Source organism: Narcine bancroftii, chromosome 4, assembly GCF_036971445.1.
Source record: "Narcine bancroftii isolate sNarBan1 chromosome 4, sNarBan1.hap1, whole genome shotgun sequence".
Lineage (NCBI taxonomy): Eukaryota > Metazoa > Chordata > Chondrichthyes > Torpediniformes > Narcinidae > Narcine > Narcine bancroftii.
Genome location: NC_091472.1, coordinates 45,982,167 through 46,009,011, shown reverse-complemented (window position 1 = coordinate 46,009,011; position 26,845 = coordinate 45,982,167). Strand labels below are relative to the sequence as shown.

The window sequence follows — 26,845 nt, the reverse complement described above, 5'->3', positions numbered from 1 at the left end:
TTTTCCTATCAAAGAGCAAATTTTTACTCTGACAGGGTCCCAGTTAATACTAGGGCATTTGAAATCCCCCTACTATTAGTACTTTAATGATTTTACACTTCTCAGAAATTTGACAACAAGTTCACTATCCAAACAGAAACACCCTACCACAATGACCTCTACCACCAAGGGAAGCATGTACATGAAAGCACCAGCCCCTTTCTATTCCCTTCGAGCCATACATTATCTTGACTGACTCAGAGAGTCTTCATTGCTGCCAGGTTTAAATCTTGGATCTCCCTGCCCAACAGCACTGTTAATGAAGTTCACTCTCAATAACATCTCCTTTGACATCCCACTTTCTCAATTAAAGGGTTGGCCATGGATACCCACATGGGTCCCAGCTATGCCTGCCTTTTAGGTTGCTACATGGAGCAGTCCATGCTACAAACATTCACAGGTAAGGTTCCTCAAATCTTTCTCCGCTGCATTGACATTACATTGGTGCTGCTTCTTGCACCCATGATGAGTTCATGGACTTTATCCACTTTGCTTCCAAATTCCACTCAGACTCAAATTCACATGGTAATCTCTAGCAACACCATCCTCTTTCTCAATCTCCCTGTCTCCACCTCAGGAGCCAAGCTCTTGACAGACATTTTCCATAAAACCATCAACTCCCAGTTACCTCAACCACACCTCTTCACACACTGTCCCCTCTATGGATTCTACCCTTTCACTCAATTCCTCCATCTTCAGTGCATCTGCTCCCAGCATGATGTCTTCCATGCGAGATCAACTGGGATGTCCTACTTCTTTAAAAAATGTGACTAATCTACTACCATTGACTCAGCCCTCACTTGCATATCCTCCATTTCCCACAAATCTGCCCTGACCTCCTCTACCCCAGATGCTACAAGCACAGGATTCCCCTTGTTCCACCCCACCAGCCTCCACATCCAACATATTATCCTCCACAATTTCCATCACCTAAAACATAATTGTACCACCAGATACATCTTCTTTTCTCCTGACCTCTCCACTTTCCGTGATGCCCTTGCATATTCGTCCCTTTCTTGGTACCTACCCCTGTGACCACAGGAAATGCTAAACTTGTGCTACACTTCCTCCCTCACCATCATTTGGGACCCCAAACAGTCCTTCCAAGTGAAGCAACATTTCATGTCTGAATCTGCAGGGGCTGAATCCGGTGCTCTGTTTGTGGCCTCCTCTGCACTCTATATTGGTGAGATGACACAGACTGGGAGAGCATTTCGTTGAGTACCTTTGCTCTATCCACTGTAATAGCAGGGATCTCCCAGGGCATTTCAATTCCCTGCCCCATTCCCTTGCCAGCATTTCTGTCCATGGTCTCAGGCACTCCCAAACTGAGACCACTCGCAAATTGGTTGAATAATACCTCATTCTGTCTGGGTACCCTCCAAATGGATGTCATTAATATCAACCTCTGGTTTCTGACAGGCACTTGCATTTCGCCCTTTCCCTATCCCTCTGTCTCCTGCTCTGTATTCACAGAGCTAACCCCTCCCCTGATCAATTCTCAGCTTTTCTCTCCTACCCTTCTATCCATGTCTACCTATGGCCTCTGGGCTGTTGGTGTATGCTCCTCCCCCTGCCCCTCCTTCCCTCCTCCCCCAGGCTTTTTATTCAGGCCCCTGAAACGTTGGTTATATATCCTTGCACCCTGTGGACCTGCTGAGTTCCTCCAACACTTTTGGAGTCTTAAGTCCAATCAGAGCATTTGCAGTCTTTCTTGTTTCACAGCAGTTCAAGAAGGCTCTGCTCTCCTTCACTTTCAGAAAGGCAGTTAGGAATGGCAATTAATGCTGGCATTACCAGCAATGCATAGATCCTGAAAATGAAAAAAAAACCTTCTCCCATACCTTTAGAATCACCGATAAATACCATTCCCTTGAACCTTCTTCCTGTTTCTTGTACAGCTGAGCTACCTTTGGTCCTGAGGTCATGGACACTTTTGGTTGCCTTCCTGGAGGGACTTGCCCTCCAGCTTCACTCAGTACTGTATTCTGGACAGAAAGAAATATGCTCTGAAAAGATAATTCATTTTCTTTGTATTTCTGGAATGTGAATTATAACATATAACCATATAACAATTTACAGTACGGAAACAGGTCATATTGGCCCTTCTAGTCCACACTGATTTACATGAAACTCCACTAGTTTCACCTACCCACTCCCTGCCCAAAACCCTCTCACATCCATGTACTCATCTAACCTCCTCTTAAATTGATCCTGCCAAATCTACTTCTTCCGGAAGATCATTCCACTCAGCCACCACTCTCCAAGCCTGAGAAAGGCTGCATTTGCCCCCAGTTTACCCACCTATTTTTAAATTATTATTTCTGTCTAATTTTTGATCTTCCATGTCTGTGACATACATTTCAAGCATTTATCATTTTATAGGTCAAAGGTTTGGCAAGTATAAGCTTCATGTTCGATATGTTACTGCTGCTTGCCTTTAGCTCCTGTTTCTGGCCACTGTAGCGTAACTTATCCTCTGATCCCCCCCCCCCCCCCCTCCCTGTGGATTGGAAATGTATTCCGTGTGGGGAAATACTTCCTCACCCTGTTTCTTGCCAGTAACCATAATGTTACCGCAGAGCCCACCTCACTGACAAAAGGCAAAGGAGGAAAAACCCAACCCCAACCCACCAATTTTCCCCTGCAGCCGCTGCAATCGTGTCTGCCTGTCCCGCATCGGACTTGTCAGCCACAAACGAGCCTGCAGCTGACGTGGACTTTTACCCCCTCCGTTAATCTTCGTCCGCGAAGCCAAGCCAAAGAAGACAAAACTAGCATAAAACTTCAATGTCACCATTTTTTTTCATATGACCTTTGTATCTTGAATAATTATGTACATTATTTTACACTTTTAATGAAGAGGGTCTTTCTGCACCTCTAATACTCTTGGACTTTTCAGCCACCTGCAGTTTGACTTAAGATGAACCTGCACAAGATCATCTGTTTCCAAGTAATTTTGGATTAATTAGGAGAGTGGAGGGCACGGGTCTGTGTGCTTTGTCATTCTGCACAATTTACTTCTCTCACCTTGTGCCCAGAGACAATGTATATTATTTTACCAAGGGAAGCACATGCTTTTGAGATTTCAAGACACAAGGAAATAATTGCCCATAAGTAAGGAAGAGAGCCATTATTTAATCAATAGATTGTGACTGCTGAGGAAAAGATTTCCCTAGAAAAAACAAATATTAAAGCTTTCACATTCTACAAAAACAAGGAAAGATTACTTACAGATCTAAGAACCCGAGTCACTGGTTTGATGTTGACATTGGGAACTGACAATTTCAAGGTAAAATAATATGGAGAAAATTACATGTAATAAACAGGGTTGGTGGTTTGGATTTATGAAACAAGAACGGTGATTGAATGGGTCAACTGTTTATTATGATTAAGCAGGTGGTATTCAGATATTCTGAACTCATAGTAAATTGGACATTGCATTCCTGGGTATAATATCCAATGTGAATTGTTAACTAATGCTTTTAGTATGATGTAAAATGGTCATAATGTACTTGCTGATCAAAGATTCCATACACACAGTACAGTTTTTGTGTGATAATTTTAAACAGATGAGTTGTTTAATCTGAAATCCGTTAAGTGCACTGAAGAGCAGCACAGAATGTAATCTGAGCTATTGTAGCTGAACTTTGTTTGGAAAATATTTATTTTTATGTACACTTTAGAGGTGGCACAGTGGTACATCGAGGAGAGCTGCTATCTCCCAACTCCTGCGGCATCTTTGCATCTTCTCCCTGTGACTATGTGCTCCAGATTCCAGGTGCTCCATTTTGTCCCAGGGATTGTAAGTTAATTTACAGGTTTGCAGGTTGATTTAACATATTAAATTGCATCATGCAATACTACATAGATGAATCTCAGAATTGGTGAGAGGTGGGGGAGTTGATGGGAATGTAGAGAGAATAAAGAGGCTCATGGTAAGATTAGAGTAAAAAGGGGTGTGTGAATCTCAGCAGAGACTCCGATGGGCTGAAAGGCCTTTTCTTTGTCCACTTAATTCAACCAATCTAAGGTTTACAAAAATGAGACTTCTTGGTGAGAGAGCGCTGAGAATACACAGAGGCTTATAGGAATTCAAATTGAATGAAGGTGCTAGAACAATAAGTTCAAGGGGAAATCTTTATCTGAGGTGCCCCGAAGGACTCTGTCTCTGAGGCAGACATGAAATTTCCACTGACTAGATACCTCTGCATTTTCCACCCAAGACAAGGAGTGACCTCCCAACCTCTCCGATATAGTACGTTTATTCTAGGTGGCCAAATCATTCTCCAGGTGATGCCTTTGACTCTGACCACTGATAATTTGCCATTTAGCTTGTTTTACTTGTTGATCCACCACAAAATAGAAACGTGGACAATGCTTGCTGAGAGATATCCTAACAGTCAGTACTGCCACTTCATGACCCTTGGACAATGATGTCACAATTCTTCAATGGACGGTGTGCTTGGAAGTGAGGCTGGTGCACATTGTTTGGCTATAGAATGATATGGGTGAGTTGGTAAAATGGGCACAAGAATGGCACATGGAACCTAAACCTGATAAGTGTGAGGTGATGCACTTTAAGGAGACTAAATAGGTTAGGGAATATGTACTGTAAGGGAGGACCTCAGCAAGTATTGAGGGAAAGCGGGACCTTGATGCACATGTGCAAGGATCTCAGAAGGAAGTAGCATAATTTGTTTAGATAGTGAGGAAGGATTATGAAGTTCTAGCCTGCATTAGTTGGAGCATAGAATATAAAAGCAGGAAATTATGGTATTTAGTTATGGTACATAAATGTGTTGGAGAAACTCAGCAGGTCACACAGCACCCATAGGAAGTAAAGGGTAACCAACATTTTGGACTTTTGTCAGGAAGGGCTCAGGCCTGAAGCATGGGCTACCCTTTACTTCAGATTTCAGACTTATTGTCAGAGTACATACAACCCTGAGATTCTTTTTCTATGGGTGAGGCAGAATGACCACTTATTGGTAGTGCAACAAAAACTGTACACAGCGTATACATATAAACAAATAAAGAACTGTAAACTGATAAGGAATGTAAACAAACTGACTACATAATATCGAGAAAATAAAAATATCAATAAAGTTCACAAGTAAGGGTCCTTAAATGAGTCCTAGATTAAGTTTGTTGTTGAGAAGTCTGATGGGGGAGGGGTAGAAGCCGTTCCTGAACATGGTGGTGTGAGTCTTGTGGCACCTTGACCTCTTTCCTGATGGCAACAGCAAGAACAGAGCATGTGCTGGGCGGTGTGGATCCTTGATGATTGTTGCCATTCTCCGACAGCAGTGTCCCCTGTAGATGTTCTCAATGGTGGGGAAGATTTTTCCTGTGATGTCAGGGATGCGTCCATTACTTTTTGGAGGTCTTTATGCTCAGAGTTATTAGTGTCCGCCTACCAGACCATGTTGTAGCAGCTCAGCGCACTTTCTACCACACACCTGCAGAAATTTGCTATGGATGCTGCGTGACTTGCTGAGTTTCGAAAGCACGTTTGTGTATTCTTTGTTGGAGACGGCTTTGCACCTCCCAAGCCTACCTGACCAGAGGTTTGCTCAGTCAGGGCCAGGGCATCCCCAGTGTGAGTGGCTCCCAGATTTTCCTGTTGTCCAATGCTCCAATCCCTCAGTCTGAACGATTCAAACCATTTTGCTCCATCAATCGCTGACACATGTTCATGGCCTGTAACAAGCATCTGTTTCCACTGGAAGCCCAACAATACACCATATCTAGAAAACAGAGAGTCTGATTCTGTTTTGATTTGCAACCACAGAGAGTGATTGAGATATTTCTGCAACTGATCTGGGCCTTCAATAGACTTGATTTTCTGCAGTAACATAATGCACACATGCCATTGCTTCCTGAAGGAGTCCTCAGCTGTTCTATCCTTATCACTTTCTCACATGTCAGAATCAGAATTAGAATCAGAATCAGAACCAAGATTTATTGTCATGAACAAGTCATGAAATTTGGTGTTTTTTGTGGCAGAATCATAGTGCAAACATACATATTATAACCATCTTACCATATAACCATATAACCACTTACAGCACAGAACAGACCAGTTCGGCCCTACTAGTCCATGCCGTAGCAAATCCCCACCCTCCTAGTCCCACTGACCAGCACCCGGTCCATACCCCTCTAGTCCCCTCCTATCCATGTAACGATCCAGTCTTTCCTTAAATGTAACCAATGATCCCGCCTCGACCACGTCTGCTGGAAGCTCATTCCACATCCCCACCACCCTCTGCATAAAGAAATTTCCCCTCATGTTCCCCTTATAATTTTCCCCCTTCAATCTTAAACCATGTCCTCTAGTTTGAATCTCCCCCTTTCTTAATTGAAAAAGCCTATCCACATTTACTATGACTGTCCCTTTTAAAATCTTAAACACCTCTATCAAGTCCCCTCTCAATCTTCTACGCTCCAGAGAAAAAAAAGCCCCAGTCTGCATAACCTTTCCCTGTAACTCGTGAACCTTCTCTGCACTCTCTCTATTTTGTTTATATCTTTCCTATAATTTGGTGACCAAAACTGTACACAGTACTCCAAATTTGGCCTCACCAATGCCTTGTACAATTTCAACATAACCTCCCTACTCTTGAATTCAATACTCCTATTTATGAAGGCCAACATTCCAAATGCCTTCTTCACCACACCATCTACCTGAGTATCAGCCTTGAGGGTAATATTTACCATAACTCCTAAATCCCTTTGTTGCTCTGCACTCCTCAATTGTCTACCATTCAATGTATATGACCTATTTAAATTTGCCTTTCCAAAATGCAGCACCTCACATTTATCTGTATTAAATTCCATCAGCCATTTCTCAGCCCACACCTCCAGCCTTCCTAAATCACCTTTTAATCTACGGTAATCTACCTCACTGTCCACAACACCACCAATCTTTGTGTCATCCGCAAACTTGCTTATCCAATTTTCTACCCCTACATCCAGATCGTTAATATATAAAACAAATAATAGTGGACCCAGGACCGAACCCTGAGGAACTCCACTAGTCACCGGCCTCCAATTGGACAAACAATTTTCTACCACTACTCTCTGACACCTTCCATCCAAACACTGCTGAATCCATTTCACTACCTCCTTATTTATACCTAATGCTTCCACCTTTTTTCCTAACCTCCTGTGGGAAACTTTGTCAAAAGCTTTACTAAAGTCCAAATAGACAACATCCACAGCTTTCCATTCATCAACCTTTTTTGTAACCCCCTCGAAGAACTCAATCAGGTTTGTCAAGCATGATCTACCCCTGACAAAACCATGCTGATTACTCCCTATCAATCCTTGTACCTCCAAAAATTTGTAAATAGCATCCCTCAGAATACTTTCCATCAATTTGCTCACTACAGACGTCAGACTTACAGGCCTATAATTCCCAGGTTTGCATTTGGACCCTTTCTTAAACAGAGGAACTACATGCGCCACCCTCCAATCCTTTGGTACTACCCCCGTGGCCAGTGACATCCTAAATATCTCTGTTAATGGCCCCACTAACTGTCCACTAGCCTCCCTGAGTGTCCTAGGGAATATTTTGTCCGGTCCGGGAGATTTATCCACCTTTATCTTTTTTAACACAGCCATCACTACCTCCTCGGTTATCCTTATATGCTTCATGACCTCCCCACTATTTTTCTTTACTTCAACTGGTTCAACATTTTTTTCCCTAGTGAATACCTAGGCAAAGAAATCATTCAAAATTTCCCCCATTTCCTCAGACTTCTCACTCAGCCTACCCTCGCTATCTACAAGGGGTCCAATTTTATCTCTCACTAATCTTTTACTTTTAATGTACTTATAGAAACCCTTTGGATTTATTTCTACTCTGTCAGCCAAAGCCTCTTCATGCCTTTTTTTGGCCTTTCTAATTAAGATTCCTTCTACACTCCTTGTAGTCCTCCTTCAACTTCTCAGTTCCCTGCTCTTTATACCTCTTGTACACCTCCCTTTTTCTCCTAACCAAATTTCCAATATTCCTCGAAAACCAAGCCTCCCTATGACTTCCAGCCTTTCCTTTGATCCAGACTGGGACATAACTACTCTGTACCCTCAAAATTTCTTTTTTGAATATCCTCCATTTTTCATTAACATCCTTACCTGAAAATATCCTGTCCCACTCAATAGTCCCCTAATCCCTTCTTATTCCTACGAAATATGCTCTTTTCCAATTCACAACCTCAACTTTAGGCATCTCCTTGCTCTTCCTTAAAACTACCCCAAAACTAACAGAATTATGGTCACTAGACCCAATTGGTTCTCCAACATTAATGTCCGCTACCTGATCTAGCTCGTTCCCTAACAGGAGATCCAGTATTACACCATCCCGAGTCGGTTCTTCTACTAACTTATTTAGAAAACAATCCTGAAAACACATTTAACGAACTCCAGCCCATCCAGCCCTCTAACCGTATGGGTATCCCAATCAATGTGTGGGAAGTTAAAATCTCCCATGATCACTACCCTATGATTTTTACACATATACGTTATCTCCCTACAAATTTGTTCCTCTAATTCCCTTGGCCCATTTGGTGGTCTGTAATACACCACTATTAGCACCCTCTTGCCTCCTCCACCCCTCAATTCCACCCAAATAGCCTCACTGGTTGATCCCTCCATACCATCCTGCCACCTCACGGCAGTAATGTCCTCCCTAACAAGCAGAGCAACTCCTCCTCCTTTTTTACCCCCTGATCTATCACATCTAAAACAAATGTATCCCGGAACATTAAGTTGCCAGTCCTGCATTACAACATTACTATATATTTAAAAAACTGCATGAAAAGTGAGGGAGTGTCTTTGGTTTATTGATCATTCAGGAATCTGATGGCAACGGGGAAGAAGCTGTCCTTGTGCCACTGAGTGCTCATCCTGTATCTTTTCCCTGATGGTAGCAGAGTGAAGAGGGCATGACCTGGGTAGTGGGGGTCTTTGAGGATAGAGGCTACATTTTTAAGATACCATCTCATGTAGATGTCCTCGATGGAGTGAAGTCTAGTGCCTGTGATGTCACCGGCCGAGTTAACAACCCTCTGGAGTTTTTTTCTTGTCCTGAGAGTTGGCGCCTCCATACTAGGTGGTGATGCAATCAGCCAAAATGGTCTCCATGATACACCTGTCGAAGTTTGCGAGAGTCTTTGGTGACATACCAAATATATGGTAAATACTGTTCCATTTTTCTAGCTTGACCTCCTCATCATCTGAATGAGTGGATGGTACCACATAGGATTATTCTCTTAGCTTGAAAATTGGGACTAATATATATTCCTCAAGGCCTTAATCCCCTTTGCAATATGTGATAATAAAAGCACCAGACCAACTTGACACTGAATTGCTTCCATAATTTACCATGGCAAAGTTTTGTTTCTACCCATGTGACCTACTGGTTTATTTCTGAACTCCCTCATAGTATCCAAATGACTTGGCTAGGAAGGAAGACCATGTTGTCATTATTATTCCTATAAACTTGTTGTTTTCCTGCACTTGGTGATCAGTGACTTTTTCCCCATTTTAAAAAAATGTTTGCAATATTATCCACTTCCCTTGAAAGTTTTCCAGTCTATAAGATGGGGCATTGCATTCAAGAGTAGGAAGGTAAGGCTTCAAATACTTCCACTTGGTGGACTGCCTGCCCACTTGAGACACTATATATGTCCTTGTAGAGGATGATTCTTGAAACTTAAATATTTCACCTTAAAATCAGTGTTGTCTTAAACAAAGGAAAGATGAGTTGACCAACTAATATGGGGGTGTGCCCATCCTGAAGTGCAAAAGTCTCTTATAGGGAAGGATAGCTTGAAGCTGGCTGAAGCTATAGACACAGCCAGAGCCTTTGAAGCCATGAAGATGCAAATGAAATCCCCATCTATGCACAAACCCACCCACAGCAAAGGAAAGGAAGGGTTTTATGCAATAAAGAACACAATCAGAATAGTGGAAATCCCCAAGATCTGCAAGGAGGTGTGGCAGGCAACACTCCTTCGATGACTGAAACAAATGCCCCACATACAGTTCTGAATATAGAGCCTGTGGTAAAGCAAACCACTGGGCAAAGGTGTGCAAGACTGGTATGAAGAAAACAGTAATACCAGTGAAGAAAAAAGACAAAAAGAAGATCCACCATATAAAAAGAAACAACAATGAGGACCCCGACATCCAGATACTGGACATAGAATCCATACACCTTCACGAGATGTTGGGTGAGATAAAAGAAGGAAGTGAGTTGCACTCAAGGATCCAAATACAGAGAACAGTCCAGAACAGCCTGCGATATTTAACCTAAAGGTGAAGCTGGATACTGGATCACAAAGCAATGTCCTTCCACTCAGACTCTACCACCAGATGTTCCCAGAGAACATCATAATAGGGTATCCAAAAGACAGGCATTGGAAACAGCAAATGTCACATTAGCGGCCTATGGTGGACCCATGATCAAGCAGCTAGGGAGAGCCAAGATCAATGGCTGCCATAAGGGAAAAAACATCCTCTGTACATTCTATGTGGTAGATGAAGACAGACCGGCAATTCTAGGTCTGGATAGCTGCCAGAAGTTTCAGTTTATCTCTGTCAATTATGAGATCCAGATGAAGAAGATATCCAAAAGGATCAACAGAAACACACAACAAAAAGAGAAAATTATTTCCACAGAAGTACCTGCCAGGCCATGGCACCCAGTATGAGCAGACGATCACCGAGGGTGGTACTTAATAGTAGCTTGTTCCTAGTCTGTTTCCATTCATCAAAAGGGTGAAAGAACTGAGAGCATCAACTATCACCTCAGAAATGAGAGTACTCCTTGCTGAACAAGGAATACCCGAGCAAGTAATATGTGACAATGGAACACAGTTCACACTGCAAGAATTCAGAAAGCTGGCTGCAGAATATAGGTTTGTTTTCACCTCATCATCCCTATACTACCCCAAAGGTCATGGGATCATTGAAAGACAAGTGCAAACTGTGAAACGCACAATAGTTAAATGTCACCAAACAAAAGACGACCCATACTTAGCTCTTCTATCATTACGAACAACACCTTTAAGGGCTGACATGAAATCCCCGGCAGAACTTCTAAATGGCAGGAGATATAAAATAACTCTGCCAAGCAAAATACACCCTCCAGAAGACCAAGAGGAAACCAGAAGAAGACTGGCTGACACGCAAGAAGAAAGACACACGAATTATAACAAACATCCACAAACATTGCCAGAACTCTTCAGAGGGCAGCATGTGCATATTCAAGAGCTGGTATTGAAAATATGGATCCCATCAAAGGTCATTGGAGAAGCTGAGACACCAAGAGCATGCATGGTCAAGACAGACCCTGGCAATCAGCTGAGGAGGAACAGAATTCACAACCGGACACTTTAATACCACCAAAGCCTGCAACACCAATATCAAGTGAGGTATCAAGTGAAGAGCAGCTGTCAGGTGAAACGCAAGCTACATCACCAACACAAGTACCAGCAACACAGAGCCCAATAGTCACAGCCAAATCCACAAGATGTTGAAGCAACCTACTGCTGCCAGCGTGATATTTCTAAGAACTGTTTAAAAATAGTTGTGTAAATAAACTAGAGTACAAGTTCAACTAAAGTTGTACTGGAAAGAAAGTGATAAAGAACACTAATTTTTTATTTATCTTGAGAAGGAGACAGATATAGTCAGGATAATGTGAACTATTTTGTAACTGCGTAAGAATACACCACTGTGGGGCATATGTATATGTGAGTGTGTGAATAGTTTCCTGTGATGGTGGAAAGCATCAGTAAGTAAAGTCTCTTCTGTTATTGAATCTTGCATCTCTAAGTTATTTAAGAAGCCTCCCAAGTAACACAAAGACATAACAATGGGAATATGTGTGCCATCGATGGCACCAGCACACATTGCAAACCCCAGTTCTGCAAATCCCTCCACGTCGCCTGAAAATGTGCATCACTCAGCAGGACAACTTTTAAAAAGGGTCCTCTTTAATGCTCCAGTAACTTGGCATACAAACACACACACAGTGGTGACACTGAGACTGAAAATACAACTAATGGATCAATATTCATGTGAGGTATCATACCACCACAAAACAACGGCAAGTCTAAGACGAGGTTCCAGAGGCTGTCGCCAGTTTGTTGCCTTGCGCCTCAATGAGTTCCAATACAAAGTCAAAAGTGTTCCGAGACATACGAAAATGACTCAACCACTCATTTTCATCAAAATTGTTGAGAATATTAGACCAGAACACCATGTGGTCTCTCTCGCCTTGACATTATTCTATCCAAGACCACCACGAATTGACTCATAAGAACGAAATGTCTATGGTCCGCATGCCTTTCTGCCTCAAACAGCTCCCTGTTTCTCTTCAAGTTCCCCTCCAGCATATTTCTGATTGCATGAACATATTGTTCTCATGAATCCACCATTCTACACATCAAAAAGTTGTGTACGATGCACAGCATATTTGCTACTGGGATCCCAAAGGTTTTGTTTCTAATGTAACACTTTTTCTCTGTTATTTGTGGCCACAGTCAGCAGGGCTGCACGGTGCATGTTTAGCGCTCATTGCAACAGGGATAAATGGAGGAATAAATGCTTGAAAAGCTAAAATTGAAATAGGCAGCAACAACCAGCATTCAGTTCAAACCTAAACAATAACCAAATTTGGCAGGATATTTGATTTAATTTTTTTTCTCATCAACATTATAACCAAACAACATTGAATGAAATAACATTATTCGAGGACATATTGTATGGGAAAAATTCTGCTTAATGAAATATAGTACTTTAGTGTAGGATATGGTTATCCAACTGCACGAAAACCAACAAGGTTGGGTCAGATACAGCAATGAGGTCTCTGAACCCTTCTCCATTAACAATGGTGTGAAGCAAGGCTGCGTTCTCGCACCAACCCTCTTTTCAATCTTCTTCAGCATGATGCTGAACCAAGCCATGAAAGTCCTCAACAATGAAGACGCTGTTTACATCCGGTACCGCACGGATGGCAGTCTCTTCAATCTGAGGCGCCTGCAAGCCCACACCAAGACACAAGAGCAACTTGTCCGTGAATTACTCTTTGCAGACGATGCCGCTTTAGTTGCCCATTCAGAGCCAGCTCTTCGGCGCTTGACGTCCTGTTTTGCGGAAACTGCCAAAATGTTTGGCCTGGAAGTCAGCCTGAAGAAAACTGAGGTCCTCCATCAGCCAGCTCCCCACCATGACTACCAGCCCCCCCACATTTCCATCGGGCACACAAAACTCAAAACGGTCAACCAGTTTACCTATCTCGGCTGCACCATTTCATCGGATGCAAGGATTGACAACAAGATAGACAACAGACTCGCCAAGGCAAATAGCGCCTTTGGAAGACTACACAAAAGAGATTGGAAAAACAACCAACTGAAAAACCTCACAAAGATAAGCGTATACAGAGCCGTTGTCATACCCACACTCCTGTTCGGCTCCGATTCATGGGTCCTCTACCAGCTACGGCTCCTAGAACGCTTCCACCAGCGTTGTCTCCACTCCATCCTCAACATTCATTGGAGCGCCTTCATCCCTAACATCGAAGTACTCGAGATGGCAGAGGCCGACAGCATCGAGTCCACGCTGCTGAAGATCCAGCTGCGCTGGGTGGGTCACGTCTCCAGAATGGAGGACCATCGCCTTCCCAAGATCGTGTTATATGGCAAGCTCTCCACTGGCCACCATGACAGAGGTGCACCAAAGAAGAGGTACAAGGACTGCCTAAAGAAATCTCTTGGTGCCTGCCACATTGACCACTGCCAGTGGGCCGATATCGCCTCAAACTGTGCATCTTGGCACCTCACAGTTCGGCGGGCTGCAACTTCCTTTGAAGAAGACCGCAGAGCCCACCTCACTGACAAAAGACAAAGGAGGAAAAACCCAACACCCAACCCCAACCAACCAATTTTCCCCTGCAACCGCTGCAACCGTGTCTGCCTGTCCCGCATCGGACTTGTCAGCCACAATCGAGCCTGCAGCTGACGTGGACATTTACCCCCTCCATAAATCTTCGTCCGCGAAGCCAAGCCAAAGAAAGAAAGAAGAAAGTTATTAGAACTACACATGGACATATTTCTCAGTCAATTAGACCTGGCAAATAGATCAATGAAAATTTATACCTTCTCTGTTATTGAGTGTGCTGGACAAGATAGCCCTTTTTTTCTGCATGGTGCTGGATATCAATAAACTCACACCTGTAGTGGTTCTCAACCTTTTTCTTTCCACTCACATACCACTTTAAATAATCCCTATGGCATCGGTGCTCTGTGAATAAAGAGGGATTGTTTAAGGTTGTGTGTGGGTGGGAAGGGAAGGTTGAGAATCACTGCTCTAGACCCAATTGTTAGTGAAATATTTTTCTTGAGAAAAATTGTCATTGGCCCATTTCCTTTGGAGGTATGACACCGTGCACATAACGAGTCAATGAGTTATGATTAAAACAGTGGTTTTCAAACTTTTGCTTTCCACCCACATACTACCTTAAACAATCCCTTACAAATCACACAGCACCTGTGGTATAGAGAATAGTTAAGGTGGAATGTGAGTGGAAAGGAAAAGGTTGAGAACCACTGTGCTAATGTATCAAAAACAGGTACCGAGAATAACAGAATATACACTGAATTGTGTTCCTTTCATCCACATATCATTGTGTGTAATGGGAACATACAACATAATCTTGATAGAAGATCCATAAAAGTGGCAAGAGAGGTCAAGGAGACAGTAGTGTGGCACTCCACTGCATTTCCTGCTCTAGACTGAGTGAATCTGTGGGAAAGTTAAACTCAAAACTGCAAGGAAGTGAAAGTCTACAGCTGTCTGACTTGAATAGTACTGCAATGCTGAGAAATCCTGCGACGGGGCAGGAAGCAGACGTCTATCCACTACAGACTCATTGCACAGAATCTCAAAGCCCTACTTTAGTTGCCTGATGCTTGTCCTGGCCTTTGCAGTCCACAGCTTGGCCCAGACCTTAACTGCATAAGTGGCTCCAAGTGTTGACATGGGAACAAGTTGGAATGGTTCAGAACCTTTCACCCAAGTCTCATTTAGGATTATTTGTGCAGTAAATTGAATCTGATTTGATGTGGTCAAGGTTTTTGTTTTTTAGGTAGTTTTCTCAACCGAGCAGACTGTTCAAAATAAGGAACACTTTTTGTTACAGTGTTTCATTTGTCAAAGAATCTGTACTTTAAGTATTCCTTCCTTAGGATTGCACATGAACTTTGATCAAGTTTAAATTAATGATTTTTTTTCCCTGAAGTTTAACTTATCTAAATGAATGAAAATCAAATTATTTGAAAAATATATGTGCAGAAGTTATGCATTATCTTCATTTAGATTCATGGAATCATAGACATAGAGCAGAGATCAGGCTATTTGTCCTACTGAGGCTACCACAATTTTACACTAATCCTACTCATATCCATTTTATTTTCCTTGTATTCCCATAACTCCCTCCTCCCCCAGATGTTGTCACACACTTACAGCTAAGAGGTAATTTACAGCAAAAGCACACAGAAATGCTGGACGAACTCAACCAGTCTCACAGCATCTGTAAGATATATTACTGACGTTTCGGGGCTGAGCCCTTCTTCAAGGACCAAGCAAAGAACAGGAAGACTTCAGAATAAAGACCAAAGACTGGGAAGGGGAGGAGTCCAGCCCAACAAAAGGTGTTAATTGGATATGATAAGTCGAGAAATGATTTTGGCTCTGTGAAAGGAGACAGAGGGAAAAGGGGGGAGAGCGAGAGAGAGAGAGAGAGAGAGAGAGAGAGAGAGAGAGAGAGAGCGGGAGAGAGAGAGAAGAGAGATCTGGGGGAAAGGTGAGAGGAAGAAGAAGAGACGGTGGGGTTTAACGTGAACTGGAGAAGTTGATGTTAATGCCATCTAGTTGGAGGATGCCCAGACAGAAGATGAGATGTTGTTCCTTCAATTTGCAGGTGGTCTCAGTCTGGATGTACGAGACCTGAAATGTCGGTCATATATCTTTACCTCCTATGGACATTGCGAGAATAGCTTAGTTCCTCCAGCATTTCTGTGTGTTTTTACTACAATCACAGAATCTGCAGACTTCTGTGTTTCACTCAGGTAATTTATAGTGGCCAGTTAGTTAACCAATCTGCATAACTTTGGTATATGGGAGGAAATTAAAACACCCAGAGGAAACCTGTGCAGTCATAGGGAGAAGATCAGGAGTGAACCTGGGTCACCAGAGTTGTGAGGCAGCAGGCCTACTAGCTGGGCAAGAGAGCTGCCTTATTTCTGGTGCATGCAGGGTATGGATGACCTCTATCTTGCGGATAATACCAGATTGGTTAAATTGGATAAACTTGGAAAACTGATGTGGAGATTGCAGCACATGATGAAAACACATTGCTTTCTGGCTTCATAAGTAGGGGCGGCACGGTTAGTGTAGTGGTTAGCGCAACGCCTTTACAGCGCCAGCAATTAGGACCATACTGGGGTTTGAATCCCATGCTGCCCATAACGAGTTTTTACGTTCTCCCCACGTCTGTGTGGGTTTTCTCTGGGGGTTCCGGTTTCCTCCCACCGTTCAAAAACGTACCAGTGGTGTAGGTTAATGGGGTATAAAGTGGGTGGCATGGACTTGTAGGGCTGAATTGGCTTCTTACAGTGCTGGATGTCTAATTTTTAAAAAGTAGTGCCATCAATCTGCACTTAAATACACTTAAATATATCTCGGAAACCGAGCAGGCTCAGCACTGGTCAGTATGTGGAGGGGAGACCACCTCGGAACATCAGGTGCTGTAGATTTCTATGAGGGGCGCTGGACAAGCGGAGACTCTCTGTCTGCCTTACAAAAGTTGAACAATTTCTTGTATTTTGCATTCTAAATGTAGTATTAAATGAAAATAATGGAACTTTAGCCAGTTTCACAAGAAGCTAGTCCTTTTTAAAGGGTGGAAGGCAGGCATACAGCTCACTGATAACCATAAAACTCTGGGCCTTCAAGGCAATGAATGTTTTATCTAATTTCATACATATTTTCACATCTTTTGTTGAATAACCATTCTTCCTATTAGAATCAATGGGAGAATTAACATTCCCTCTGAAGGTTATCCTGTCCTCTTGAATCCTCATCCATTATCAATGTTCAGTTTCACTGCAATGGAGCAAAGCAGTTCTTTGTTGTTTTCTATTTCCTTGTTCATGGAGACGGAATGGAGCTGTAAATTTACAGAGAAAAAAACTGTCCATGCTTCGTTAAGCCATCTAATTCAATTTCCCTGCTGGACATGATGCAGGCAGTTCCTGATGTACAATCGATCTTAATTTTATAGTTCTTGTGATCACCCTGAGGGAAAACATTGAGGGATGCTCTGTTCATTGCTCTTTGATATACGGTGGGCACAAAGCAATAGACTTTCATTTGAAGTGTTGTGAACAATTACTGATTGGATTTTGTGGCAAAAATAAGCCTGGCGTTGCCTAACAGAAAAGACATACAAAAATGCATACTGAATTTGAAAGCTCTTAACGAGAGGTAACATTCAACACATGTTCAATATGGCTAATTCAAATGATAGTCAATCTTTCATTGACACTGCTTCAATTCCCCATGAATTTCTCTGTGATGCTTCCTCTGTATTTTGACTCATCATAATGCACCCAAATAAAAAAATAATATTATAAATACTTGAGCAAAAGTGCCCTTCTAAATTGCCCTATAGCATCCTAAAATAACACCCTCAGCAAAGTATTCTTTCAGCGTGAGCATGAGAGTTTCATCTCCTCTTCAGGTCCTCATGAATTTTGAAGTTGATGCTTTTCATTAATTATTATACACCTGGTTAATCTTATCTCATCACAGATTCCTACCTCCCATCCACTGAAGATATTTACTTTATGTGAGGCACTGCCTCACGAAGGCATCGATATCATGAAAGATCCCCTTCACTGGTATTCAGCAAGTAAGAATTTCAAGGTATATATATATATATATATATATATATATATATGTGTATGACAGTAATTTTTTTATCATTATCTTCATTGTGAATAAAGGAATTCAAAGCCAGTGAACACTCAGAATACCATATAACCGTTTATCGTGCGGAAACAGGCCACGTCGGCCCTTTGAGTCTGTGCCGGTTCACTTGAACAACTCAACTAGCTCCCTCCCCAACTCTCCGCCCATAACCCTCCAACCCCCTCACATCCAACCTCTTAAATGACAGAAGGGACCCTACCGCAACTATCTCCTCTGGAAGATCATTCCATTCTGCCACTACTCTCTGAGTGAAAAAGCATCCTCTAACATTTCTCCTAAAGTTTTGCCCCCTTACCCTTAACTTATACCCTCTTGTTCCAACCTCCCTGCCCTCAGGGTAAAGAGTCTATTTATGTCGAGTCTATCTATTCCCTTCATAATTTTAAATACCTCTATCAAATCCCCTCTCAGTTGTCTACATTCCAATGAATAAAGTCCCAGTCTCCTTAATCTTTCTCTGTACTCTAGATGTTGTAAGTCAGGCAACATCCTTGTAAATCTTCTCTGCACCCTCTCCACCTTATCTATATCCTTTCTATAATTTGGAGACCAAAACTGAACACAATACTCCAAACCTGGCCTCACCAATGCCTTAAACAGCTGCAGCATCACTTCCCAGCTCCTATTCTCTAGCATACATATGCCTTCTTAACCACCCTGTCTACATGGGAATCCACCTTCAATTAACTCTGTACCATAACCCCAGGTCCCTCGGTTCCTCTGCATACCTCAATTCCCTCCCCTTAATTGCATCTGTCCTATTTTGGTTATTTTTCTGAAATGCAGCATCTTGCACTTGTCTACATTAAATTCCATCTGCCATTTTTTTAGCCCACTCTTCCAAACAAACCAAATCCTACCATAATCCAAGAAAACCTTCCTCACTATCCACCACTCCCCCTATTTTTGTATCATCTGCATATTTGCTTACCCAGTTAACCACACCCTTCTCCAAATCATTAATATAAATGATAAACCATGGAATCACAGCAACATTTATACATGATATACATTTTACTTTCTTTTTAAAATATTTTTATTAATATTTAACTTACAAACAATTGAACAATATAAGTATAAAGGATTTTTTTCCCCCCAAATATGAACACAATTCAAAAATCAAAAGGACACTGGTAATAGTATAACAAAAAAAAACCAACCCAAAGGAGAAGGAAAGGGAAAGAAAGAGAAGTTAGTGAGCAAATAGCAGCGGCTCTGACAGTGATTTTTCAAATGTCATCAGAGACGGGTATAGTGCCGGAGGATTGGTGTGTTGCTAATGTGGTTCCTTTGTTTAAAAAGGGTTCGAGGAGCGATTATAGGCCTGTAAGTTTGATGTCTGTGGTTGGTAAGCTAATGAAAAGCATTCTTAGAAATAGTATATATGTATCTGGAGAGGCAGGGTCTGATCAGGAATACTCAACACGGGTTTGTGTGTGCAAGGTCATGTTTGACCAATCTTCTTGAAATTTTTGAAGAGGTGACTGGGAATGTAGATGAGGGGAAAGTAGTGGATGTTGTCTATATGGACTTCAGTAAAGCCTTCAATAAGGTTCCACATTGAAGGTTAGTTAGGAAGGTTCAGGTGCAAGGTATTCACTTTGAGAGAGTCAAATGGATTCAACAGTGACTGGAAGGGAGATGCCAGAGAGTTGTAGTGGGTGACTTTTCATAAGGCTGGAGGCTAGTAACAAGCAGTGTGACTCAGGGATCTGTATTGGGTCCCTTGCTGTTTGTCATTTATATTAATGATCTGGATGATGGGGTGGTAAATTGGATTAGTAAATATGCGGATGATACTAAAATAGGTGGAATTATGGATAATGAAGAAGGTTTCAAAGATTGCAAAAGATTTGGATTGCTTAGAAGAGTGGGCTGAAAGATGGCAGATGGAGTTTAATGCTGAGAAGTGTGAAGTGGTTCATTTGGAAGGAATAATCAAAACAGGACATACATAGTAAATGGGAGGGCATTGAGGAATGCAGTGGAGCAGAAAGATCTAGGAATAATGGTGCATCATTTCCTGAAGGTAGAATCTCATATTGATAGGGTGGGGAAGAAGGCTTTTAGTATGCTGCCCTTTATAAATCAAAGCATAGGATACAGGAGTTGGGAAGTGATGTTAAGACTGTTCAAGGCATTGGTGAGGCCAAATTTGGAATACTGTATGCAGTTCTGGTCACCGAATTATAGGAAGGATATCAACAAGGTAGAGAGAGTGCAGAAAAGATTAACAAAAATGTTACCTGGGTTTCAGAATCTAGATTACAAATGAAGATTGAGCAGATTAGGTCTTTATTCCTTGGAGCGTAGAAGGTTGAGGAGGGATTTGATAGAGGTATTGAATATTATGAGGGGGATAGATAGAGTTGATATGGAGGTAGGAGAGATTGAAACAAGAGGTAATGAGTTAAGAGTTAAGAGCTAAGGGGGAAAAATTTAGAAGTAACATGAGGGGGAATTTCTTTACTCAAAGAGTGGTGGCAGGTTCCATTTTGTCATTTAAGGAAAAATTGGATAGGTTTATGGAAGGGTTATGGGCAAGGTGCAAGTAGGTGGGACTAGAGGAAAGAACTAGGATTGGTGCGGACTAGAAAGGCCGAGATGGTCTGTTTCCGTGCTGTAATTGTTATATGGTTATGAATTCTTTTCAAAAGTTATAAAATTTATTTTTATTAAAAAAAGTTTACACTTCTCTTCCTTTCTCTTCTCCTATAATAATGTTATCAATGTTTATGTTATTTGCAGTTGAACAAAAAAGTTATTTATTATTTTATCAAAATTAAAAGAAAGGAAAAAAAGAAAATCCCAAACCAAAAAAACACCCTTTTACAAAACAAAATGTCTTCAGGCACCATAGATGAACATTATCAAATCAAAATTTGACACCAAGCAGGAAGAGAAGATACCAAGGAGGGTGACTGAAAATTGTAAATGGGTTGTCTTAAACAATAAAAAGGAAATACTTGGAAATGTTTCAGGAAGGAATTCCAGAGCTTGGATCTTTTGGACATTAAAAGTCTGGCTTGCAATGGTGGATTTATTAGATCTTAAGATAGTAAAGAGACTGGTATTAGAGGAAAACAGATATCTTGGAGGTTATTGAACTGGTAGAGAGTAGATGTAGGGAGGAGTGAGGCCATAGGATGGTCTGAAAACAAAGGATCAAAAATTTGAAGAGGTGAATCATCTGAATCAACATCTGCCTGCTGCTCACCACTTGTTCACTGTTGCTAACCATAAGCAGTACTGGTGTGTTTCCAACTGAATGTTACAGACTATCTCTCTCTGTGAGGTGGATTTCCAGCATCTGCAGATTTTTAGCTTTTAGAATCATAGAACAGAACAGCGCAGAACCGCACGGTTGGCGTAATGGTTAGTGCAATGCCTCTGCAGTGCCAGCGATCGGATCCAGATTGGGGTTTGAGTCCTGTACTGTCTGTAAGGAGTTTGCACATTCTCATCGTGTCTCTCTGGGGTTTCTCAGGGAGTTCCGGCTTCCTCCCATCATTCAGAAATGTACCGGGGGTGTAGGTTAAGGGGGTGTAAATTGGGTGGCATGGGCTTGTGGGCAAAGATGGCCTGTTACTTGCTGTATGTCTAAACTTAAATTTAAATTTAATAAAAATTTAAAGAAAACACACCCTTCAGCCCTTCTAGACTGTACCAAACTGTGGGCACCAACCTGCATCCAGTCCATAGCCTCCATACCCCTACCATACATGTACAATGCCTGTCCACATTTTTCTTAAATTTGAAAATTGAGCCCGCATTCACCACTTCAGCTGACAGCTTATTCCACACTCCCACTACTCTCTGGGTAAAGATGTTTCCCTAATGTTCCCCTAAACCTTTCCCCTTTCATATTTAACAAATGTCCTCTGGTTTATATCTCACCTACCCTCAGTGGAAAAAGTCTATCTGCACTTACTCTGTCTTAACCCCTCATAATTTTAAATACCTCTATCAAATCTCCCTTCATTCTTCTATGCTTCTGGGAATAAAGTCCTAACCTGTTTTACGTTTCCCTGTAACTCAGTTCCTGAAGTCCAGACAATTTCCTAGTAAATCTCTGCACTCCTTCAATCTTATTGATATCTTTCCTGTAGTTAGGTGACCAAAACAGTACACCATATACCAAATTTGCTCTCACCAATGTCTTCATTATAACATTCTAACTGCGATACTCAATACTTTGATTTATGAAGGCCAATATGCTAAAAGCTCTCTTTAAAACCCTATCTGCCTGTGATGCCACTTTCAGGGAATTATATATCTGTATTCTCAGATCTCTTCAGTCTGCCGCACTCCTCACTGCCCTACAATTTTCCGTGTACGTCCTACCTTGGTTTGCCATTCCAAAATGCAATTCTCTACACTTGTCTGCATTAATTTCTAGCTGCCATTTTTCAGCCCCTTTTCTCAAATGGTCCAGATCCCTCTGCAAGCTTTGAAAACTTTTCTCGCTATCCACAAAACCTCCCGTCTTTGTGTCATCTGCAAATTTGCTGATCCAATTTATTGATATGGATGACAAACAAGAATGGTCCCAGCACCGATCCCTGAGACACACCACCAGTCACAGGCCTCCAGTCTGAGAAGCCATCATCTGCGACCACTCTCTGGCTTCTTCCGTATAGTCAATGTCAAATTTAATTTACTACCTCACCATGAGTGCTAGGCATCTGAAACTTCCTGACTAACCTCCCATGTGGAACCTTGTTAAAGGCCTTAAGTACACAAGATCCATAGTCTTACCTTCATTAAAGTTCTTGGTAACCTCCTCAAAAAACTCTATAAGATTGGTTAAACACGACTTATCACGCACAAAGCCATGTTAGCTATCCCTAATCAGTCCCTGGCTATCCAAATACTGGTAGATCTGATCTCTTAGGACACCTTCCAATAATTTACCTGATGTCAGGCTCATCGGCCTATAATTTCCTGGGTTACTTTTGAACCTTTTTTTAATCAATGGAACAACATTACCTACCCTGCAATCCTCTGGCACCTCACCTATCATTTTAAATATTTCAGCCAGGGCATCTGAAACCACAAAACCCCGGAACATTGAGCTGCCAGTCCTGCCCCTCCTGCAACCAAGTTTCACTAATGGCCGCAATGTCATTATTCCATGTGCCAATCCACGCTTTAAGTTCATCTGCCTTTCCTAAAATATTCCTTGCATTGAAATAGATATACCTGAGAACATTTCCACCACGTACAGCCTATTGACTTCTAACATTGCATGCAATTTTCACATCATCTTCTCCCTCCTCCACTCCTCTATCTGATCTGGCACTCTGGTTTCCATTACCCCTGGAAATATAGTTTAACCCTCCAAATCCCCCCCCACCCCAGCAGTACTAGCAAACCTTCCCACAAGGATATTAGTCCCCCTCCAGTTTAGATGCCAACTGTCCCATTGGAACAGGTTCCACCTTCCCTGGAAGAGAGCCCAGAAATCCAGAAACCTAAAGCCCTCCCTTCTGCATCATTTCAATTCAAGCTCGTAGCTGAGACTTAAGTGAATGGTTGACCTTTCTGACTCTTGTAAGCCTGAGTTCCTGGCAGCAGCAAATTGACCAAGCTCACTGCTCTCTTACTGCTGTTAGATGTTCCAGTTGATCTTCTGGAACAAAACTATCGCTCCCCTAGGTGAGGCCTTGCACAAAGTGTCACCTTCTGATTCGAAATCCTTCTCCGTCCGCAACAAAAGCGACTTCCCCATAGCCAACCATTTCATTTCTGAGTCACACTCTCAAGATCACATGTCTGTCCATGGCCTTTCACACTACCCCACCCTGACCACCCACAGATTGGAGGACCAACACCTCATTTTTCATCTGGGCACCCTCCAACCCCAGGGCTTGAACATTAAGTTCATTGCATTCCACTAATCAGCTTGCTTTTTTTCCCCCCTCCCCCCACCCCAATTTAACTAGTCATTCCATTTTCTACTTCCTTTCTCTCTCCACCTACCCTAGACTCTTACCACCCCCCCCCCTTCCTGTTGTCCTGACCCCTCCACCTATCATCTCCCGCCCTCACCAACCCCCTCCCGCCCTTCCCCCCTTTTGTTTGGACATCTCTCATGTTCCCCCACACCCTGATGAAGGGCTCAAGCCCAAAGCGTTGTTGATGTATCTTTACCTTTGCTACATAAAGGGACTGTTTGATCTGCAGAGTTTCTCCAATATTTGTGTGGGTTTTTTTTTTACACAACCACAGTGTCAACGGAATCCTATGTTTTTTACCTCTGGATATTTTGAGTGTCAGTTAAAACAAATCTCTGGCACTGCACAGTGACTTGAATGTTTGTGCAAATGTGCAGACATTCAAAAATATCCAAAACCTGTTAAAATAAGCACTTCTAAAAGTTTCAGAGCATCCAAAAAAATGCAAAACATTTGAAAGTTTTGAAAAACTTTAATAAAAAGGTAAGTCTACCTGAAATTGACCTCCCTCCCTTGAAGGCATTACTTTCCTTTGAATTAAAAGAGATAATTAAACCAGTGCCTGTTCTAACCGAGCACTAGTTCTGCAGGCATATTTTCAGGGAAGCTGCATTAAATTGGGGCTTCATTTCTGGCTTCCATGATGGATCCAGTATCAGAATCCAGTCAGGAAATTGCTGGCAAGAACATGTCAGGAAACTGTGTCTGTGTAAGATTCGTGATTTCTTGACACATGTGGAGAATTATTGAAAAATTTCCATTGAAATATTTGCACTTCTCAGAAAAATCTGGGCTAATTAATCAACACAGTTGATTCAATTTTAAAATGTCTTTATAATTAAAATATAGAATGCAAAGATAATGGTTAAGCTATCAAGTTTGTATGAAGCCTTTTGGTTTGTTATGAATGATGAAGCACATAATAATGTTAAAAGATAGTTATTGAAGTACCATTCAAAGGTCAACCATTCACTTAAGTCTCAGCTACGAGCTTGAATTGAAATGATGCAGAAGGGAGGGCTTTAGGTTTCTGGATTTCTGGGCTCTCTTCCAGGGAAGGTGGAACCTGTTCCAATGGGACAGTTGGCACTGAACTGGAGGGGGACTAATATCCTATGTTTTGATGCCTTTGGGAGAATCTAGGTAATTGGATATTTTCAGATTGATGAGATACAGATATCTACAGGGATTTGTGCAAGGACCCTTTGTGTTCTATTTATTTAGTGAACAATCTTGTACAACAGAGCAGTAATTCCAAAGTATGGGATTTGGCATCGTGAACATGTCAACAATTAGTAGAGTGGGGTGGGGATGGTAACGACTGTGCTCAATGGAGAAACTGCATTTAGAGAACCATGGAGTTCGTGTACAGTTGCACAGATCCTTTCAAATGTTTCTGCAAGCTGTAAAGGCCATGCCTCTTAGGATCACAGCACAGAATGCACCCATTTACCAACATCCAACCTTGTTATCCCATCAATTCTCATAGATTCTCTGACACAGCAGGTGAAATTTACAACCTGCACATCTTTGGGATCTGCAAGGAACCTGGAGTATTTAGAGGAGACATGTGATCTCTGCGAGATCCCAGGGGATGCACTTCTGTAGAGTGTGGTTGAAACAGAGTCACTGACATATTTAATATGTCTAGATAAGCACAAATTGCCCCAGCATAGAAAGCTACTGGAAGTTGGGATTAGTATGGATCTGTGTCCATTGGTCTGGCTGAATAGCCTGTTGTCATGCTGTGTAATTTGATGTGAATGTGCAAACTCCGCACAGTCAGCACCAGAAGTCAGGATTGAACTCAGGTCACTGGAGCTTTGAGGCAGCAACATGATAAACTGATCACTGTCCCACCAACTGTCTCTTATGGTAAGAAAAATTGGAGATGAGAGAAGAAAAAGCATGATGTGATTGGATCGGGATGTTTGCCATTCTGTTCATACTGTTATACTCAGGTATTAGAGGAGGTGTTGGATCAAACTGCTGCTTCCTTGGTTACAAATTATTTAACTCTCTTCCCTTCCACTTTCCAGATCCTAACTATATTTCGGTTTCTTTCATTCCAGCCATCTGAACAAAACTTTCCCATGCTCCAGAAAGGAGCAACAGAATCACAAAGACGATGTTTCAATGTGGAGAATCCCACCAAGAGTTGAATCTGAAGATGAAACATAGAAAATAGATGTAGGAGTAGGCCATTTAGCCCTTCAAGCCAACACCGCCATTCATTATGATCATGGCTGATCAGTACCCGGTTCCTGCCTTCTCCCTACACCCCCTAATCCCCTTGGCCACAAGGGCCAAATCTAACCTACAAATATCGACAGAGAACCGGCCTCAACGACTTCCTGTGGCAAATAATTCCACACATACCGTTTCTGTTTTGAGGTAGGTTGGGATATGGCTTGAATTATTCGGGTGGCAATTGTCTACCACAATTTTAGATCTGTGACCAGAACCAATGAAACTGATGTTGGTAAATGGAATAAATCACCCAGACCAGCAAACTGTTTATTCTTGGTACCCTCTCTTGAGGACTGTTAAAATATATATAATTAAATATAATTGTGCAGATTGATGAGTTTCCCAGTGAGTGTTTACATTTGCATGTAAGAAAAAACTTCTGTTGTCATTGAACATTCTCAAACTGAGGAGTTTTAAGATTAAGTACTGTATGAAACGAAAGGGGGTCTTGTGAAAGGGGAGTGCGGGGTTGGGAGGCTGTGAGAGGGAGCTGACAGGATGTGGTGAGGTCAGTGATGGTGCATGAGATGGCGGCT

The 26,845-nt window shown here is 42.0% G+C and overlaps 1 long non-coding RNA gene across 1 annotated transcript; it reads left to right on the top strand.

The window, feature by feature from the left end:
• Positions 1-4,505: 4,505 nt before the first annotated feature.
• LOC138759828 (uncharacterized) lies at positions 4,506-26,531 on the top strand. The gene is made up of 3 exons (XR_011355128.1): positions 4,506-4,550; positions 17,923-18,036; positions 26,132-26,531. It is a non-coding gene; the product is annotated as an uncharacterized lncRNA (long non-coding RNA).
• The last annotated feature ends 314 nt before the right edge of the window (positions 26,532-26,845 follow it).